This window comes from Puma concolor, chromosome B3 (genome assembly GCF_028749965.1).
Source record: "Puma concolor isolate L17-30 chromosome B3, mPumCon1.1.hap2, whole genome shotgun sequence".
NCBI lineage: Eukaryota > Metazoa > Chordata > Mammalia > Carnivora > Felidae > Puma > Puma concolor.
In genome coordinates, this window is record NC_141672.1 from 97,399,050 (window position 1) to 97,421,408 (window position 22,359).

The 22,359-nt window shown below is 37.1% G+C and overlaps 1 protein-coding gene and 1 long non-coding RNA gene across 12 annotated transcripts in view; both read right to left on the minus strand.

Moving 5' to 3' along the window:
* ATOSA (atos homolog A) overlaps nt 1-22,359 on the minus strand; it is a 116,865-nt gene that overhangs the window by 32,899 nt on the left and 61,607 nt on the right. The window lies entirely within an intron of this gene.
* On the minus strand, nt 18,135-22,047 carry LOC147580227 (uncharacterized). The gene is made up of 2 exons (XR_015252654.1): nt 19,887-22,047; nt 18,135-19,641 (listed from the first exon to the last, which is right to left on the minus strand). It is a non-coding gene; the product is annotated as an uncharacterized LOC147580227 (long non-coding RNA).

Here is a 22,359-nt window from a genome sequence, read left to right on the forward strand (position 1 = left end):
CAGGAAAAATGTAAGGATGTCTGAATTTTAAGAAATGAGAATACTAAATCACAGTGGCCATTAGAAAAGTTACATAGTTAAAATTTTGATAACGTCAACCTCTAAAACACCAGACAGCAGAGACAACCATAAGGAATATGAACAATAACTGAGAACTATGTCATGCTAAAGAAAATTCACTCAATAGAACTTGATATTTTGAGCTTATTCTAGAAGTAAGTTATGATTTTAGGGCCTCTGAAAACAATGTACCTTTATAAAAAAAAAAGGTGTTTCATATCTAGACAAATATGGACTGTTAATCTTACCTAGTAGTTACATATTTTAGAAGAAATAAATTATTTGATATAAAGCATAGCATTGAAGCAAACAAAGGATGTTACAAGTTTTCACAGGCTATGAAGGACAGATCTTTGGAGACTGGAGATTAATGAATCAAAACATAGTTCTAGAATCCCTCTACCTCCAAGACCTCAATGAGGATTGGGTTTACACCAGTTTGACTGAGAGCCATGACCAGACTGGCTGCTTTTGTAGTAGCATGCACTTCTGGCTGTGGAGTTTAGCTATTTCTTATACAGTTCCCCATCTGTTCTGTTTAATAAAAGAGGTGAACAATTTGGTAACTGGGAAAACTCTGATCAGAGTGATCCACAGATAAAATGGACTAACTCTCAGTAGAAGTAAATTCTTTATCACCAGGGATATTCAAGGACAGACTGAGAGACACATCCCAGGGGTGTGATTGAAGGTATTCAGCTAGTTAAGTGGTAGCAAGAGTTCTTTCAACCCTGAGAGTCTATGAATCTGTTCTTCAGAAGCAGCACAGAAAAAACCCTAGGAGAGAAGCCAGAACCACTACCTTCTTATTAGGAGCCCCAGGAGCCCCTCTGAACCAGTACTCATCATATAGTGATTCAGAAAAAACTCCCAGGATAGCTCAGAGCTTCTTCAAAGCTCTGTGTAAAACGAATGAGAGAAGAAGGTCTTACCCACCACTGGGCTGCTAGATATTACTTTTTTTTTTTAGTATTTTTAATTTATTTTAAATATAGTTTATTGTCAAATTGGCTTCCATACAACACCCAGTGCTCATCCCAACAAGTGCCCTCTTCAAGGTTCACTTTACTTCTAAAGCCTGGCAAGGTAGCAGAAAATTCCACACTTCTAATGACATGGAAGACAATGACAAGACAAGCAGGAGAATAACCTGGGGGTTGCTAAAAAAAAAAAAAAAAAAAAAAAAGTTTCTCTAACAATAAGGTCCTTTCAACTTCATAAAGGACAATCTGGTAATATGAATCAAAATCCTCTTTGTATAAAATAACACATACACTGAGCTGAATATTAAAGGATATTTATTTAAATGTTTATACCAATTTAAAAAATGGAATAAACCTAAATGTCCAATAATACAGGACTGGTTGATATACTGTGGTATAGTTATATCTAAAATAATGATATAGGTCTACTTTTGACAAGGAAAGATATCTATAAAATATCTTGAAAGTGAAAACATAGTGTTTCAAAAGAAAGAGTGTTATGATCATGTATTTGTGCCACAATCACATGTGCCATGTACACAGAAAGATGTATATATAATAAAATATGATCAGCCCTTTCATAAAGCTAACATACAAACACATAAGCTAAATTTTAAATAAACTACTGTTCTCTGATTGGTATTAGATAAATGATAAGGCCTTTTAATTGAAAAATAACATGTAAATAAAAGCATTACCTAGTGTCATACATTTTAGTCACTGTCTTATAGAACTCCTACTTAGTAGGCTGTAGTTTAGTTATTTAATATAGGAATTCGTGAAGACAAACACAGGTAACAGCATAGGTTGAAATAATTTAGCAGTTTAAAATGCTTTTTTTTGCTTTTTAAAAATAAAATTTAAAAAATTAAGTGAGATCTAGAGTCTTATACTAACAATATGAGAAACCTGTATGTAGGGAACTGAGAATGGGTGTTAAGAATTAGTGGAAAAGATTATGCTCAAAGAACTGGATTCTCTGTTGACATAACCAGTATATTGGTATTAAGACTCCATTTATTCAACAATTATTTATTATATAGATACTATTATATACCTCCTTTGTGCCAGGCACTTTCCTAAACACTGGGACTTGGAGCTTATATTCTAGTGGTGGTGGAGAAAAACAAGAACAAATTAATAAGAAAAATAGCAGATAGTGGGGTACCTGGGTGGCTCAGTCAGTTAAGCCTCCACCTTCAGCTCAGGTCATGATCTCATGGTTCTTGGGGTTGAGACCCACATCAGGCTCTGGGCTGACAGTTCAGAGCCTGGAGCCTACTTTGGATTCTGTGTCTCCTTCTCTCTGCCCTTCCCCCACTCATACACTGTCTCCCTCTCTCTCTCTCTCAAAATAAAATAAACATTAAAAAAAAATTTTTAAAGACAAATATCAGATGGTGTGAAGTGCTATGCTGTAAGTCTAAAAAGAGTGAAATGAGAATGCTTATGTGAATGTTTTATATCAAGTGTTCAGAGAAGGCTTTTCTGAGTAGGCAACATTTAAGCTGAGATCTGAGCAAGGAGCTAGCTATTCAGAAATTAAGGGAAAGAGCATTCTGAGCAAAGGGTCTAAGGTGAGAATGAATGGGTAATGTCCCAGGTAAGTGAGGCTGGAAAGGCAGCAAGAAGAAAAGGAAGATGAAGATCAGAATGGTGGTGAGGGACTAGATTATACAGGATGATTTTGAAGCTCTCGAGGAAAGAGTTGAAATTTTGTCATAAATTCAATGGGAAGCCTTTGGAGGTTTTAATTAGAGAAATGGCTTGATCTGATTTACTTTTTTTAAAAAAACTTTATTTTTGAGAGTGATAGAGCTAATGTGCAAGCAGGGGAGGGGCAGAGAGAGAGAGAGAGAGAGGGGGGGGAAAAAGAGAATCCCAAGCAGGCTCCGTACTGTCAGCACAGAGGTGACAGAGCTCAAGTCAAGAGGTGTAAACTTAACTGACTGAGACATCCAGGCAACCCTGATTTACATCTTAAAGTGATCACCTTGGCTGCTATGTTGATAATAGGAATAAAAACCAAAGTAGGTATACTAGTTAGGAGGCTACTGTAGTTGTCCAGGGTTAGGGATATAGTTTAGGGAATCATTGGCAATTGGAGAGTATTCACAATCAAGAGCTACCTAAAGGAATAAGTTGGGAACTCATGACAGAGCCTGGAGGCACTCCACCAAGTAGTGATCTGAGAGAGGATGATGAACCAGCAAAAGGAACTGTCAAGTATCTTGTACCACAGAAGCACAGGGGAAAAAAAATGTTTCAAGGGCAGAGCCCATGGTCTCAAATACCAGTGAGGTTTTTTTAAAATTTTTTTTTTTTTTCAACGTTTATTTATTTTTGGGACAGAGAGAGATAGAGCATGAACGGGGGAGGGGCAGAGAGAGAGGGAGACACAGAATCGGAAACAGGCTCCAGGCTCTGAGCCATCAGCCCAGAGCCCGACGCGGGGCTCGAACTCACGGACCGCGAGATCGTGACCTGGCTGAAGTCGGACGCTTAACCGACTGCGCCACCCAGGCGCCCCCCAGTGAGGTTTAATAAAATGTAAACAAAGATGTGACCACTGGATTTGACAATAAGCAAGTCACTGGTGACCATGAATGACAATAGTGATCTCAGTAGACAGTGATGGAAGACTAGGCAGACATGACATACATTGTCAATTATTCTGAAGGGTATAGATGATAAATACAAAAGTCTACTTTCTGAGTCCCGAGAAAAATGACCATTCATGTATTACAACAGCCCTTTCTATAAAAACAAGGTAAGTATTAAATACACATCATCATCACTCAAAATGGTCTTCAAATCTCAAAATGAGAATAAAAGAAGTTCCCTTCTAAGTCTATGAGACAAGGGTAGGAGATTCACCCTCTTTATGGTCCTGAAATCCAGCCACTAAATCTTACTAATCTTACTTTAAAATTTTTCTTTGATTTAAACTCTTCTTTTTTGACCTCAAGACAGTTAACCTAAGTTAGGCTCTTACTATTTTATGCCTGAATTACTACAACAGTCTCCTAGCTATGGTCTAGGACTCTAAGCCTCTTCTTACTCACTTTGCACTTGAATGCAATTAATATTCCTGAAGAGCCATTTCATCACATTCCTCTTCATTCTAAGTTTTCGGTTTTACTGGCTCCCTAACTGCCCTCTGATTTAATGTAAACTCTGACATTAGGGCCAGGACCACACTACACTTGGCTGTGCACTGCCAGGTTCTGATGTGAATGCTGCATCTTGGATACACACTGAGGTGACCCTGCTTTAGACTCCACCTTTGGAGTCTTAACTTTCTCCACCTTTGCTTCTTCATCTCTTTTACTGCTCCCCCCATAGTCTCTCTGTTCCAGCCAAACTGTGACCTATTCCATGCTTGTGCCACTCCTTGTTCTTTTTCATCTATTAAACATGGCTGATTCTTCTCCTTTCCAACAATTCTGAGCTTTCTGAAAAGTTTCTTGATTCCCTATTTTTTTTCCTCACAAAAGAGCCCTTTCCTAACTCATTTCCACACTCATCTTTCACTGACATTATACTCTTCCCCAGAACTTAGGTAAGCCATGTAGGCTATGAATGGTTACTTCAGGGGGCTGGCTCACAGTCCTAAGGTCATGAATTTCACCTCCACATGGGTAAGTTTCACTGTGTTCCATAAATAGGCTGTACTGCTAACTTCAGGCAACCTTTGCTCAAACTTGGGGCACTTACCACAAATGTGAACATGAAAAAAGAAAGGATAGATCAGTGCAAATCAACCATCACTTCAAGAAAAACTAAGCACTATATTAACAGTTCCATAGGTAACTCAGCCCATCCATTTCTTTATAATAATATTTTTAATATTTCATGGATATGTATCTCAATGGGTTAAATTCTATATACACTGAAAAAATTTTGGTTTCACATCTTTATGTTCCAATCTCAAAGATAAGTGTTTCATGGTTCTGTTTTAGGCAAAAATTGTAAGGGAGCATACCTTACTTCCAGATGAAGAAAATAAGGCACAAAGACAATAGTTTTCTTTAAAAAATTTTTTTTAATGTTTTATTTATTTTTGAGAGCAAGAGAGACAGAGCATGAGCAGGGGAGGGGCAGAGAGAGAGAGAAAGAGGGAGACACAGAATCTGAAACAGGCTCCAGGTTCTGAGCCTGTCAGCACAGAGTCCATGTGGGGCTTGAACTCACAAACTGCTAGGTCATGACCTGAGCCGAAGACAGACACTTAACCAACTGAGCCACCCATGTGCCCCTGCCCCTCAAGTTTCTCACTTCTTAAGGCATCACCAGATTGGTGGAATGGTTCAAATGTTATTAGCCTGTTTTATTAGCCTCTTTTTTTTTATCTTTTATCAAGTCATTTCAGGAGATTTCTATTGATTTAAAAAAATTTTTTTAATGTTTATTTATTTTTCAGAGACAGAGACAGAGTGTGAGTGAGGGAGGAGCAGAGAGAGAGAGAGAGAAAGACAGAATCCTAAGCAGGCTCCAGGCTCTGAGCTGTCAACAGAGAGCCCGAGGTGGAGCTAGAACTCATGAATTCAACCAAATATGGGTGTGAATTCAACCAAATATTTTTGTTGTACATCTACATAATATAGTAACTACCAAAGTGCAAAATTATAATTAAAGCATTGTAATATTCTGAGGTGTCATCCAGAAAACTAAGTCATATGTATGTTTTTATAGTAATCTACCTTTTCAAAAACTGGCTATAAATTTTAATTGTCACTTAATCCAAAAATCCAATTACACAAAGATGATCATCATCTTCTTGAGTTGTGAAGTATTTTATCAAGTGCTTCTTCCTTTTAATTTTCATGATGTACCGCAAAGTAATAGTTAAGAGCATGAACTCTGAGACAACCAGTTCTACTACTTGTTAGTTCTTTGGCTTTGTGCAAATTATACAACCTCCCTTTGTATCAGTTTTTCTTTTCTCTTTTTCTTTTAACTTTATTTGAGAGAGATAGCACGAGTGGGGGAGGGGAAGAGAGAGGGAGACAGAGAATCCCAAGCAGGCTCTGCACTGGCAGAGGGGCTTGAACTCATGAAGCCAGGAGAACATGATCTGAGCTGAAACCAAGAGTCAGATGCTTAATCCACTGAGCCACCCAGGTGCCCTGCCTCAGTTTTTCTATTAAATGGGGAAAATAATAATATCAACCTTCAGAAGGCAGTTACAAGAATTGAGTTATTATTTGTAAAATTTCCAGAATATTATCTGACACAGAGCAATCACTATGGAATTGTTTAAAATTTAAGGTAAACATAAATGCAATGACACAGGTCTTCCTCTCATTTTAAAGATGTGAAAACTAATTCTGTAAAATCATTTGTGCCAAGTCACACACATATTATCAGTAACTAGAGAATTATCTTTAAAAACCTGCTTGCCACTACCAATAGTCCTTAACTCCCAATTATAGAATCTCATACTTATTTTTCATTTCACACAAAAATGACTTTGAGTCTAACCTTCCAGATCAAGGCATGGATTCTTTAAAGCTCCTCCAACAGACGTATCTTCAGGGATTCTTGGTATTAAATGAATTTGGACTCTTTAAAGCTCTTTCAATTTAGATATTATGGAAAGGTCTAGATTATGTACTTCCAGAAAAAGCAAGAGGATATCCCACTTAAAAAATTATGTTTTTTAATGTTTATTTATTTTGAGAGAGTTTGTGCATGTGTGCATGCAGGATGGGCAGAAAGAGAGAGTGAGAGAATCCCAAGCAGGCTCCCCACTGTCAGCCCAGAGCCTGACACGAGGCTCCATCTCCCAAACCGATTTCACAAACTGTGAGATCATGACCTGAGCCAAAATCAAGAGTCAGATGCTTAATGGACTGTTCCCCAGGCGTCTTGAAACATTATTCTTATAATCCTTGGCAAAACTGTACAATCATATCTGCTTATAAATAAAGTGTTTCAATGTTCTATTTTGTGCATTAAAAAACACTTAAGAGTTAATTAAAACTGAGCTTGGTCCCTTTATCGTCAAAGAAAAATAAGCAGCTTCTGTGGGAAAAAAGACAAGGGATAAATGGTTTTGCTTTTTTTTTTTTTTTTTTTTTTTTTTTAAAGACCAAGTCTTGGCTTTTGTACACAAGTCACAAATTAAACTCAAAAGAACCTTCAAGAGCATGTATTTTCATTAATTTGTACATGAGGAAACTGGACTTCGGAGAGGTAAAGTAATTGCTCAGACACACATGGCAATATAATGGCAAAGTGAGGCCTCAAACCAAGATCTCTTAGATGTGAAAAATGTTAGAAATCTGAGGACTTATGGGGGCACCTAGGTGGCTCAGATGGTTGAACATCCAACTTTGGCTCAGGTCATGATCTCACGGTTCATGAGTTCAAGCCCCACATCCGGTCTCTGTGCTGACAGCTCAGAGTCTGGAGCCTGAGCTCCAGATTCTGTGTCTCCCTCTCTCTCTCTCTCCACCCCTCCCCTGTTCTCATTCTCCCTCCCTCCCTCCCTCTCTCTCTCTCTCTCTCTCAAAAAATAAATGTTAAAATTTTTTTTTAATTTGAAAAAGAAAACAATCAGAAAAGAATAAATAGTTAAGATTTGGGGCATTGAGGAGGGCACCTGTTGGGATGAACACTGGGTGTTGTATGGAAACCACTCTGACAAGAAATTGTATTTAATATATTAAAAATAGTTAATATTTGGAATCAAAATACAGAGAAAAGAGGAGGAAAAGAAAAAGGTAAACAAAATAAATGAAGGAGAAACAATAAACAGCAGGAAAATAAGGGAGAAAATATAAAAGGAAGAATAAAGAAAACAGTAAAAGTAGAGCTAGAGGAAGTTGAATAAATAAGGGGTAGGGTGTGGAAATCTAAGGAAAGCCAATACTTTGTTTCCTAATTGTTTCTCAGATTCTTTCCCCAAACTTCCATCTTTCAAACATTCCAAAGTAGTTCTTCCTGTTTCCTCACACATGTTCTACTAGCACCTCTATAAAAGGAGCCCCAAACTTCTAAAAGAATTAGTTTTTTTTAATGTTTATTTATTTTTGAGGGTAGTGGTGGGCAGGCGGACAGAGAGAGAAGGAGACAGAGGCGAAGGGAAGTAGCTGACAGCAGGGACAACAGGAAGCCTGACACGGGGCTTGAACTTATGGACCGTAAGATCATGACCTGAGCTGAAGTCGGTCACTTATGTGACTGAGCCACACAAGCACCCTTAAAAGAATTGTTTTAAACTATGTGGTCCAAGTGGGTCATTGAGTGCAACAATTGTCTTTATTAAATGGTAGGCTATAAGAAGTACTTGTGGAAAGAGAGCGAAGTGCTACACCCAAAGGCACCACAGAGACTGAAAACAAGCCCAAAACCGGGAGCAAAAATCTGCAACCTAAATAACCAACCAAAGATAAACATCTGGAATGTTTTACCTAAGAACTCTGAGAAGCTAATGAACATATGATGCTGAGCTTCCCTAATCATCAAAGAATATAAATTAAATCCACAGGGATATACCATTTCAAAATCAACAGATTTAAGGGGGAAAAATTAGTCTGACTAAATAAGTGTTGGTAAATGTGTAGAGCATCTGAAATACTCATATACTGCTAGTAAAAGTATACCATAGTACAATCATTTTGAAAAATAACCTGGCATTATCTAGCAAAGAAGTGCATGCCCTACAACTCAATAGTTACTCTGCTAGGTATATAACTCAGAGAAAATTTTCTGCCCATTCACTAGGAGACCAATATGAGAATATTCAAAGAAACACTGTAATAACAAAAGTCGTGAAAACAATAACAAATGTCTATCTATAAAATGGGTAAATTGTGGTATATTCATATAATGGGACACAATACAACAGTGGACATAAATATAAGAAAAAGTGATAGGTACACACAGGTTATAGAAGACTATAAGTAGGATGATTCTATTTACATAAATGTTTAAAAAACAAGCAAAATCAAACAACATACTTGATGATCCCATACATATGTGGTAAAAGTATAATGAACTACAAGGAAATAATTAACACTAAATTTAAAACAGTGGATATTTCGAGTGTGATTGGTGGACCTATAATTGAAGCAAGGCATTACAGGAGTCTCCACACAAGGGACTGATAATGCTTTTGGTAGCCACTGAATGAGAAATTACAATGCACATAATCTTTGTGTTGATGATGTGCTCCATAACTTAAACAACTTACTATATTCTTTTATAAACATGACAAAAATAAACTAAAAATTTCAGCATGCATATGGAAAACCGACATCTGAGAATGCTGCACTGTGAGACAGTATGATCTAGGTGGGATTCATGAGGTCTACACTCTCCATTATGAACCTCTTTTGTTCTAGGTTTCTCCGGCTAACGTCAGACTATACCACCCCTAAAAAACCCTGCCGACTTTGGGATTTTAGGATTTGATGAAAATATTAAGGTGGAGAATCACAATATAAAAGAAAGAAAAAAGACAATACTCAATTTACAATATTGTTTAACTTTTGGTAGTATCCAAAGCTGATAAATTCAAGTAATAGGACAAACATCTAAGCCTAATTTGCCATATATATTATTTCTAGAATAAATTTTACTTTTTTTCATGTAAGAATCAAGCTTTCAGGCAAGTCTTATTTTGCATTGAACACAACTGAAAGATACTATTAATGAAAAGTTCAGAGATTTCCTTGGTTGAACAAGTAACTAAAATGCTCTAAAATACAATGCTGATACAAGTAATTGCATGGCTCATAGTATTTTCTTTTGAAATTGAATAAGCAGCCCTTTGCTTTCACATTAGCACAGTATATACTTTTGGGGTAAGTAAATGTCACTAAATATACAATAGACTTAGTCTGTACTACAACTACCACTTGCTTCCTTAGCAAGTCAACTACCACTTGCTTCCTTAGGGTACGTTGTTGGCATCTTGTGATGTAGTCTACTACAAGTCATGGACTCTTTTTTGTTTGTTACATAACTTAAATCACGTCTATTAGCCAAGTGATTCCCCTTACAAACTATATGATTTAGTTATTTATATTGTCACTACTTGTCTGCTCCCTGTAAATTCTACAATGGCAGGGATTTTGGTCAGGTCTGTTGACTGACATAGCCTCAATACACAGGGACTATGACTGCATATAAAAGGCATTCAGAAATATTTATGAACTTTTTCTCTCTCCAAGCCTTCTTGGTGGCTGCTTTTGGTTGGGGCCCTTCCACACCTAAGGCAGGAAGATGGTGGCCACAAACAAGATGAAAAAGTCACTGGAGTCGATCAACTCTAGGCTCCAACTCATTATGAAAAGTGGAAAGTATGTGCTGGGGTACAAGCAGACTCTGAAAATGATCAGACATGAAAATGATCATAAACGTATACATATATACATATACATATACATGTACATATACACGGGTGTATATATGTATATACTGTGTGGCTCAGTCGGTTGATCATCTGACTTTGGCTCAGGTTATGGTCTCCTGGTTCATGGTTTCAAGACCCACATCGGGCTCTCTGCTCTTGGTGTGGAGCCCACTTCAGATCCTCTGTCCCACCCCACCCCCGGCTCCTACCCCACTTGCACTGTCTCAAAAATAAACATTTAAAAAAAATTTGTGGATATAATTACTAAATTCTACACTGTGAAGAAGCTAATTATCAAAATCAATACTATATCTAGCTAAGGACCATGTTAGTATTTCTTAAGTAATGTTCCCTTAATTATAAGAAATTAGCTTATATCTACTGATTAAAAACATTTTATAAAGTAGAAAGACCAATTCAATGTGAATTTTCGTTTATAATAGTGCTCAAAAGGTATGGTGCTTCAGTTTAATAAGCATAAAATAGTGACCAAAACTTAAGCAAGTAGTTCTCAAAATTATTTCTCTGGTATCTAAGAGATGATTTACTGTTTGATAATTGTATTACTCATATTCATTTCTTCTACTGGTTTTACACAAATGATCTTAAAGACTAATTCTGCTAAGGGTTCAATAAGATGCCAAAATTATAACTCATTTTAAACCCGAAATACTGAAATTTGATACTTTTCTATAGCACTGTAATAGTTCTGTAACTGTGGCCTACCTGGGAGAAAAAAATAAGCTTTATGATCAAGTAGATGTAAATTCAAATACTGAGTGTAGGCAAGTTGGAATAAATCTATTCTTTGATAAATTTCTGAGAAAAAAAAAAGACTCTACCCTTGATTTTGGCATATCTTGCTATGGCAGGAATTATGAGATTAGATACCAGTTATTATTTAACCTTAAAAAGCATTCAGTATTAATTGACAAGTATTTATTATTTTTTTATTTATATATGAAATTTATTGTCAAATTGGTTTCCATACAACACCCAGTGCTCATCCCAAAAGGTGCCCTCCTCAACACCCATCACCCACCCTCTCCTCCCTCCCACCCCCCATCAACCCTTAGTTTGTTCTCAGTTCTCAACAGTCTCTTATGCTTTGGCTCTCTCCCACTCTAACCTCTTTTTTATTTTTTATTTTTCCTTCCCCTCCCCCATGGGTTCCTGTTAAGTTTCTCAGGATCCACATAAGAGTGAAACCATATGGTATCTGTCTTTCTCTGTATGGCTTATTTCACTTAGCATCACACTCTCCAGTTCCATCCACGTTGCTACAAAAGGCCATATTTCATTTTTTCTCATTGCCACGTAGTACTCCATTGTGTATATAAACCACAATTTCTTTATCCATTCACCAGTTGATGGACATTTAGGCTCTTTCCATAATTTGGCTATTGTTGAGAGTGCTGCTATGAACATTGGGGTACAAGTGCCCCTATGCATCAGTACTCCTGTGTCCCTTGGATAAATTCCTAGCAGTGCTATTGCTGGGTCATAGGGTAGGTCTATTTTTAATTTTCTGAGGAACCTCCACACTGCTTTCCAGAGCGGCTGCACCAATTTGCATTCCCACCAACAGTGCAAGAGGGTTCCCGTTTCTCCACATCCTCTCCAGCATCTATAGTCTCCTGATTTGTTCATTTTTAATTGACAAGTATTTAAAAACCCACTATACATGCATTCATTGCTCCTTACAGTCAGAAGACACATCTAGTGAAGTTTTCATATAAAGGACCAGAATATTAATCAAGAAATTATTGATTTTATGGGGTACTTCCTTCATAATGTATTTGATTCAACAAAACATAAAATCTTCCTATCTTCAGAAATGAAATTAAACATAACTGATGGCCAAAGTAAAAATTAAAATTCATGTAAAGATTTGAAAACAAAATTGACCTTTAGTAACTATTTCATAACTGCAAAGGGTAAAATATTCACTGTAGAATTTGAAATTCAAAATGTTACCATTTTAACAAAGACAGCAATAAGATCCAGTGAGCCCAATCCTAGGCAAGTTCAGACATGTTATTTAATTTCTTCATTTATAAAATGGTAATAAGTGTTAGGGAAGAAAGGAACTTCTTCCTTTTACTCAGGAGGGGTCTCTGTACACAGGGAGAGTGGGACTTTACCACAAGCCTTATCTTTCTGGTGGGGGGGGGGACTTTAGAAGGGGAAAAGGCTAATCCCATTTTATGAATTCTTCCACAAGGCAGGTGAGGTGGGTAGTCTGACTGGTTTGACTTTGGCAGTCATTGGGCTATTTCCAGTCATAATGGAGTAAAAGGGACCTGATTTACCCACACATCTTAAATCACACAAAATACACAAAACAACTATTTTCAGACACTAGACAAGAGACAGTGAAGGACGGTGTTGTCTGACAGGGAAATCAGCAGGTGAGCCCTACAACTGCCCATCCATACTGTCTTGAATAAGTTTCAGAGCTGAAGTGTAGGGAAGGGGAAGCCAGACAGAGCCTAACAGTCTCCCTGAATGGAGGACAAAGGAATTAGGGGGAAGGGAAGTCAAGGTGGCTAGAGTCACAGGGGGAACCAACAGACAGGAAAGAGTAGCACACAAAAGGAGAGCTCTGGAGAACAAGAAAAGTACTGCAAGAAAAAAACCTGTCAACCTAGAATCCTTAAAAAAAAAAAAAAAAAAAAGCAGAATGCTTCAGAAAGGTGAAAAAGTAATCAACAACAGACCTGCACTACCAAAAAAAACGTTAAATAAAGTTCTCTGTCAGAAGGAAAATGATACCATTTGGAAATGCAGATCTACACAAATAGCACAGGAAATCATAATTACATATGTAGATATAAAATGATTTTCAAACCATTAAGAATTGACTACTTAAAGGAAAATTAGAGTGTGGTTTATAACCAGGTAAAAGTAAAATGCATCATAACAACAGTATAAAGGCCAAAAGAGGGTGAAATGGAATGATATCACTGTAGGGTTTTATACTGTACAAAAAGTGGTATAATGTGCTTAAAGGTAAACTTTGACAAATTAAAGATGATTATCACATACCTTAAAATAACTAGTAAAATACCAAAAAACAACAAAAACAAAACAAAGAATCAAAATCAAAAACAAAGAAAAAAACCCACCACAAAACTAATTATAATTAATAAGTTAACAAAGGAGATAAACTGGAATTTTAAAAAAATCCAAAAGATGACAAAAAAAAAAAGAAAAAAGAACAAAGAGGAACAAAAAGAAGCAAATGGAAAGTAAATAGTAAGATGGTAGATTTAATCCCATCCATATCAACAACAACCTTCAATGTGAGTGGTCTAATTAAAAAGCAGACTGAGATTGGATTTTAAAAAAAGACAACTATAATGACCTATAAAAAACTCATTTTGTTTTGTAAAAAAAAATTTTTTTAATGTTTATTTATTTTGAGAGAGTGAGAGAGACAGAGCATGAGTGAGGGAGGGGAAGAGACAGAGAGGGAGACACAGAATCCGAAGCAGACTCCAAGTTCTGAGCTGTCCGCACAGAGCCTGACGCGGGGCTTGAGCTCACAAACTTTGAGATCATGACCTGAGTCGAAGTCGGATGCTTAACTGACTGAGCCACCCAGGCGCCCCTTAAAAACTCATTTTGAATATAAAGACACAAATAGGCTAAAAGTTAAAGATTAAAAAAGATACACATCCTAACATTAATTAAAAGAAAACAGAGTGGCTATATTAATATCAGATGAAATAGATTCTAGGGCAAATGATATTGCAAGGGATAATGATGGTTATTTCATAACGTTAATGAAGCCAATCCATCAAGAAAGAGTAACAGCCCTAAACATTTATGAACCTAATAAAATAGGTCCAAAATGTATAAAGTAAAAACTGAAAGAATTGTAAGTAGAAAGAGACACATTCACAGTTATATTTGGAAATTTCAACACTCTCTTTTCAATAATCAATAGAGCAAGTAACAGAAAATCAGAAAGAATATAAAAAAATTTGAACAGTACAACTTGACCTGTCATTTACAGAACACTCCCTTCAACAAAAGCAGAATGTACATTTTTACTAGGTAGCCAAAAACATTTACCAAGATAAACTGACCACATTCTGGGCCATAAAACAAGTCTCAATAAATTTAAAAGGATTTAAATCAAGCAAAGTGTATTCTCTAGCTACAATGGAATTAAATTAGAAACCAGTAAGAGAAAGATATTGGGAAAATCTCTTAATTATTTGGAAACCAAATGAATGCTGTGATTTTAAGCCATTGAACAACCCCTGAAGAGAGGTTACCAAGTGCTATGGACTCAATTGTGTCCCCTTAAAACTCATACATTGAAGTCCTAACCCCCAATGTGACTATATTTGGAAATAGGGCTTGGGGAGGGCTTTAATTAAGGTTAAATGAAGTTATTTGGGTAAAGCCCTAATCCAACAGGAATGGTGGCCTTATAGAAAGAAGAGATACCTCTTTCTCCAGGCACATGGACCCAGGAAAGACCATGTGGGCACACAGATGACATCTGGCTGCAAGTCAGGAAACACTTACCAAAACCCAAATCAGCTGGCACCTTGACCTTGGACTACCCAGCCTTCATAACTGTGAGCAAATGGATTTCCTGTTGATTAAGCCACCTAGTCTATGACATTTTGTTATGGCAGCTGAAGCTGACTGACACACAAAAACTAACAGCCAGGAATTTGGCTCCCTATTTCCTGTTTCTTCTTGAAACTCAAAGGAGGTAGTCTTGTACTCAGCTCTAGATTCCTGGATAAGGCAAGATGAAGCTTGTCCCCTACAGGCTACATGTTCCTAATTAATAAAAGAGGGAGTGAAAACACCAGGCATAAATGGGTTTCCAGAAACCTTGCACTTGGGGGATTACAGGGTGCATGCCCAATTTAATAAAGTGACACTTTCTTATTCTACTATCAATCATGTATACATACTTCTAGTTGGAACTCAGAAGGGGAAAAAGTGAGTAGTACTGTGACTCCCTAACAATTATAATAACTATGTAAGCACTGTACATAAACGCCATGATGATCGGAAGTGACACATGTCAAACACTGAATTCTTAGATTGCTTTTACTCAAAAGGGGGGAAAAGACCCCTTTTGTTCTATGGCATGACTATTTAATGAAGTCAAGGTGGGAACAAGAGGAGAAAATTAAGACAGAAAACAGTGAGGAATAAAGGGAAAATGAAAATAAAAATAATGATAAATCCATTTAGAATTCACTAAGTACAACATTATATCCTACTCCCTCCTACCATGTTCTTCCAATGACAAATTTGTTCTTCCTTCTTGAGTTCTCTATATAGTCTTACGTTATCCATGCTCAATTGCCCAAGCCAAAAACTTGGGTAATTCAGTCTAATAAATTATACTTCCTAAATAGCTCCAGCCACTTTCTTCCTCACTTTATGACCTCTGCCAAAACTACTAAGGCCATGATCTCTTGCATGAATAATTACAATAGCTCTGTGATGAATCTTCCTGCAACTAGTCTCTTACCCTTCCCATCTAGCCCCATCCCCCTTGTTAGAATCCTATCTAAAATATAAATGCTGCCTGTATTAAAAGGACCAAGAGTAAAATATAAATGTGATTATATTTGGCTTAAATGGCTATAAATGGCTTAAATCTCCATAATGGTTCCATTACTTACAATTTAAAGCCCAAATTCTTATTACTTAAGAATAAGTTTAAAAATCATATAACAGAGGCACAGGTGAAAGCTCCTTACTTCCTCAGGCAGATATTTATGGTATGTATTGGTATTAAAGCTACTAGCCACTGAACTTCTTGAAGACAGAGCTTAGCTCATTCATTCCTATATGCTTTATATTAGGGTTTTCTATATAAAATATAGAAAAAAGTATGTCAATGCAAATAGAATTTTGCTTCCTTCTTTCCAGTTTTTAATGCCAATTTCTTTTTCTTACCTTATGGCAATGGCTAGGTATACAATGCAGTATAGAAGTGGCTAGAGTGCATGCCTTCTTTCTGATCTTAGCAAGAAGTGTTCAATATTTTACCATTAAGTGTGATGTTAAGTATAGAATTTTCATAGACGTCCTTTATCAGGTTGAGAAGGCTTATAAAAAATTGTTTTGATTTGATTTGATAGATAACCGTGTAAAATAAATCCCTCAAAGAAATGCCATTTTTTACTTTAGAATGTCCCTTGAGTGCAAAAGAAATTTTTTAAGAGCAAAAAAGCATCTGGAAAAGGATTGCCAAAAAGCATACCATTTTTCAATGTATATTACTTATTTTTAGTTAAAATAACCACGTTCAAAAATATTTACCTCCTATAAAATGCCAGAAAAAAATATATATCTTTATTCACCAAGAGTGAACTCTAATGTATATGGACTTTGTGTGGTGGTGATATGTCAACACAGGTTCAATGATTGTAATAAATGTACCACTGTGGCATGGGTGGCATGGATAGTGGGGGAAGTTGTACATCTGTGGGGACATGGCATATATGGGAACGCTGTACTTTGTGCTCAGTTTTGCTGTGAAATGAAAGCTGTTCTAAACAAATAAAGTTACTAATTAAAAAAATTTACCTTTTATAAAATGCCCCCAAAATATTTTTAATTTTGCAGTTAAAAAATAAAAATCAATAATGAAAATAATATACTCACTTATCTTAAAATTATACTTAAGATGTTCCCTCAGGAAGCATGAATTATGAAGAAAAAAACCAAAAATCATAGAGGGGAACTTCACAACCAAAAATAAAAAGTATCAAAGCTCAAGAGTCTTTACTGTTCTAGAACCAAAAAAAAAGAAAAAGCCTTCTGTACAAACTTAAATTAACATAGTTTAGAATTCCTCAGGGCCTGGAGAAAACAGGTTAATGGAAGAAGGGAGAAATGCTGTCTCTGTGACATTATTCATTATTGGATTTGCATCACAAGTAAAAAAATTGTTAAGTGAGGGAAAACCACTCTTATAATAACTGACATTCTCAAAGTCTATGGACAATAACCTTGTCTCTCATATAACCTCTGATGCTATGTTTTTTGAACAACATTCCCCTGGATTACACTAGTAATATCTCTATATATTAAATTCTACATTTTGAGACCATGCCAGAATAAGAGTCCCTAATGAGCAGTAGAATATATTGTACAATGATGGCTTTCAGCAGTCTGTAAATACAGCAGTCTGGGAAATATTAATTCAATGCCTGTTGGATTTCTGTTTATAAAAGGACTTATCTATAGAAAATAGCTTGAGGGGTGCCTGAGTGGCTCAGTTGCTTAAGCGTCTGACTCTTGATTTTGACTCAGGTCACGCATGGTTCATGGGATCCAGCTTCACATCGTGCTGAGAGCACGGAGCCTACACGGAAGAAAATCCCGTTCTTTCTAAATGAGCTAATTGAATGCTTTCTCAGCCCCTTCTGAAAAGCAAACCAACCTTGAAGAATGAAATCATTTACCCAACAAAGTTTGGATTTTTAAATTTTTAAAAATTAAAACAAATTTTTTTAATGTTTATTTTTGAGAGAGAGCACAAATGCGAGCAGGGGAGAGGCAGAGAGAGAGAGAGAGAGAGAGAGAGAGAGAAATAGAGGGAGTCACAGAATCCAAAGCAAGTTCCAGGCTCTGAGTTGTCAGCATCAAGCCCAATGTGAGGCTCGAACCCACCAACTGTGAGATCATGACCTGAGCCGAAGTCAGACACTTTAAGAGACCCAGGCGCCCCTTCCTTTTTTTTTCATTGTTTTAATGTTTGTTTATTTTTGAGAGAGAGAGAGTGTGTGTGAGAGCAGGGGAGAGTCAGAGAGAGATGGAGACACAGAATTTGCAGCAGGCTCCAGGCTCTGAGATGGCAGCACAGAGCCCGATGTGGGGTTCGAACCCATGGACCATGAGATCACCACCCTAACCAGTTGGACACTCAACTGACTGAGCCACCCTGGTGCCTATATCCAACAAACTTCTTAAATGAAGGGGGGGAAAGACATAGCTATAGTGCAGGTATTCATATAAACTGCATTCATACTTTATGCTTATTTATTTTTTAATGTTTATTTATTTTTGAGACAGAGAGACACAGAGCATGAATGGGGGAGGGTCAGAGAGAGAGGGAGACACAGAATCTGAAGCAGGCTCCAGGCTCTGAGCTGTCAGCACAGAGCCCGACGCGGGGCTCGAACTCACGGACTGTGAGAACATGACCTGAGCCGAAGTCAGATGCTTAACCAACTGAACCACCCAGGTGCCCCAATGCTTATTTATTTCTAATCAAAGTAAAAACTACTTCCATTAAAATATGTTTAATAATGATTGGTTAAAGTAAATTTATAGTGCAATAATGGGGTGCAAAGACTGGATATTTATAGTTTTATGATTAACAGATAATTTGAGTCCGGGTTCTGCTGCTAGTTACTATCTGCTAGTAACCTCCTGAAAACTGGAGGTAATATCTATCTCATAGCACCACCAATTTCATGAGGTAACAGTATGTTATGTTGAACACAGTGTCTGGCATGCAATAAACACTATCATATAAAACCTAGTTCTACTGATACTTAATAAGCTCAAGTGTCTCAGAAATTTTCAAGAGTCTAAGAGCGCCTGGGTGGTTTAGTTAGGTAAGCATCTGACTTCAACTCAGGTCATGATCTTATGGTTCATGGTATGTTTGGGAGTTCAAGCCCAAAGAGGCAGATGCTCAACCAACTGAGCCACCCAGGTGCCCCTAAATTTTTTTTTTAGTTTACCTACAGAAAATGGTTTCAGTGATGTCAACTTGGTGAAATATCCTACAGCCATTAAAATAATTGTATGATATAGGAAAATATATGATAAAGTCCATTAAGTTAAACAGCAACATATACTTTATATTCATAATTTTGTTCAATAATGTATAAACTTAAAGACCGGTATTAAAAACAATAAAAAAATTTTCTTAAACCTTGCTAAAGTTTGCTTAAGTTTGCTAAAATAAGCTTGCTAAAGCTCCTTACGAAGGACCTTTACTACTAAAAAACTTTTTTTAAGTTTATTGATTGATTGAGAGGGGGGAGACGGAGAGGGGAGATAGGGAGGGAGGGTGGGAGGGAGAGAGAGAGAGAGGGAGGCTCAGTGCTGCCAGCACAGAGCCCAAAAAGGGGCTCAATCCTATGAACTATGAGATCATGACCTGAGCCAAGATCAAGAGTCGGACACTTAACCCAATGAGCCACCCAGTTGCCCCTGCTAAATATTTCACTTCTTTTTTTTTTTTTTTAAATTTTTTTTTTCAACGTTTATTTATTTTTGGGACAGAGAGAGACAGAGCATGAACGGGGGAGGGGCAGAGAGAGAGGGAGACACAGAATCGGAAACAGGCTCCAGGCTCTGAGCCATCAGCCCAGAGCCCGACGCGGGGCTCGAACTCACGGACCGCGAGATCGTGACCTGGCTGAAGTCGGACGCTTAACCGACTGCGCCACCCAGGCGCCCCAATATTTCACTTCTTAAGTAAGAGCAATTTAGAAAAAAAAAAGTATTACCTTTTACTTTCACCATCACTTCAGAAAAGGCATTTAATTACAAAAATTTGGAAGGCATGATCACAGAAAACCAAGTCCCTCTTGAGAAAGGCTGCTGCTACCTTTGCCATGGACAAATGAAAAGCTAATGTTAGACTAGCATGGGTCTGAGGATCAGCCTTTGGCAATCACCACCGTAAGGTACTAACCTGAAAACTGACTTCAGTGTGTGTGAATGGTAACCCACAGCCCAACTAATGGGGTCCTTCCCCACCCTCTCCACTTGCTTCTACCTCAATCAGACTGGGAAGCTTATCTATCATTTGAAAGAGCAATGATGAGAAGGGTAGAAACCATGTTCCATAAAAGTGGGAAATTGCCAATTCTTCAAAAGGGGGCAATGGACCAGAAGTCTATGAGAATGATAGTTTGCCAGAAAGAAAATGAGATGATGTAATAGCACCAAGAAAGAATACCCACCGGTTCCTCTAGTGATTCAACCAGTTGAAACAGGCAGACAATGCCACCCTTGTAACCATTTATTTGTTCAAGTGGATTCATTCATTAACCTCTGTGCAAATGTGGGAGATCAATTCTTTAGGATGGAAAATTACAGTTTAATTGTAAGTGGCTATTGTAAGGATATCACCTCCCTATAAGGGTGGGGAGAACAGAAACAATACTCTCTTCTAATTTTTTTTCACAAAGGAAGTTTCATATTGTTCTATCCCCTTTAAAATGGTACCTCTGCCAAAGACAATATCCTTTGATAAAGATAATGATCAAGCAGTAGGATTTAATGCTAATGTAATGCTTTTAATTAATGTTTTATTGGATGACTCTGTGGTCATTATCGTCAACTTCAGTCAGGCAAGTACAGAATATTTCCTTGAACCAGATTAAACTGGCTTTAGTTCAGCCAATTCACACACAATTAGAACTGTAGTCAATTGAACATAGCTATTATGATCAAGCAATTATTTGTTGTATTTTTCCAAAATCATCTGTTTAGAAAATAAATTTGCCAATCTGCTTTCATTCCACGTTTAACTTAGATCTTTTCCCTAAATTTTGATACCTAAATAACAGATCTTAATAACATTTATACTTGAAATAGATCTAGAAATTCCTAGATCTCTCAAAACCAAAATCTAATGATAAAAACGTTGTAGCAACTTGCAAAAAGTATGAAAACTCCACACACTAGAAGCCAAAAGAGCTGGACAGCCCCAAGACCTTGGGAAAGGTCAATTAAAATCTGTAACCCTCAGCAAACTCACTTGTAAAATGAAAGTTTGTGAAACTAGATGTCCCCTTCCACTTTAAACAATATCTGATTCTACTTGTGCAATTTTTGGAATCACAGAATACTACCATCCCATTTATTGTTAGTACCACTTTGGCCATAAGCACAGACTGATCCTGGCACATCTAGTCAACCACAAACTAAAAACAGTGATGGGGTTGCTGGTAGAGTAAAAAACTTTTCCCAAGCACAGTTATTTTTGCATTTTGTGATTTGAAATCTTACAATCATCTATGCCTCCTCTCTTTCTCTTGTCCTCAGTAAGCCATCAGTGGTAAGGGCTGTTTCTATTAACAACCTCCCATACTTGGTCCCTTACCTTTCCCAGTTTGGCTGGTGTACTGGATGCATAAAGGAGAGTCATGAGAGATGAGGTGAAAAAGAACCCTACCTACCTTTTTTCACTTCTCTCATTACTGCCTTTAAGCACTCAATACTCTGGCCAAACTGATCTACTCATTCTCTCCTAGAGCCTCCTCAAGATATCCCATCCTCTATATTTTAATGAATCACTTAGAATTCCTCCGGTTTCCAGCACTCCTCTCATAGCTCTACCTGAGTTGTTTCAATCCTTCTTTCCTACAAGGCCAATATTTTTAAAGCCTTACCATAGAAAAACTTTGTGATAATGAGGTGTGATTCATCCTTTTGTGCATCAGGGGAGCACTCCAACTCTCCTAACATACCTACTGCCTTTCTGGTCTTCACATACCTCACTAATTATCAATGATTCCCCCAAATTATAACTCAACAATCACTTCAACTTTTTAAAAACTGCATATTAAATATTAAAATCTCACCATTTATGCAAGCCTTTAAAAAAAATTTTTTTTAACGTTTATTTATTTTTGAGACAGAGACAGACAGAGCATGAACAGGGGAGGGGCAGAGAGAGAGGGAGATACAGAATCTGAATCAGGCTCCAGGCTCTGAGCTGTCAGCACAGAGCCTGACGCAGGGCTCGAATTCACAGACCGTGAAATCATGACCTGAGCCGAGTCGGACGCTTAACCGACCAAGCCACCCAGGCGCCCCTATGCAAGCCTTTTAAAACTTTCTTTGGCAGACTTTTTAAATTTTCTTCATAAAAGTCTTAAAATTTTCTATTGAGTTCATCCAAGATTATATTTGCTGCTCTTGTGCATGAAT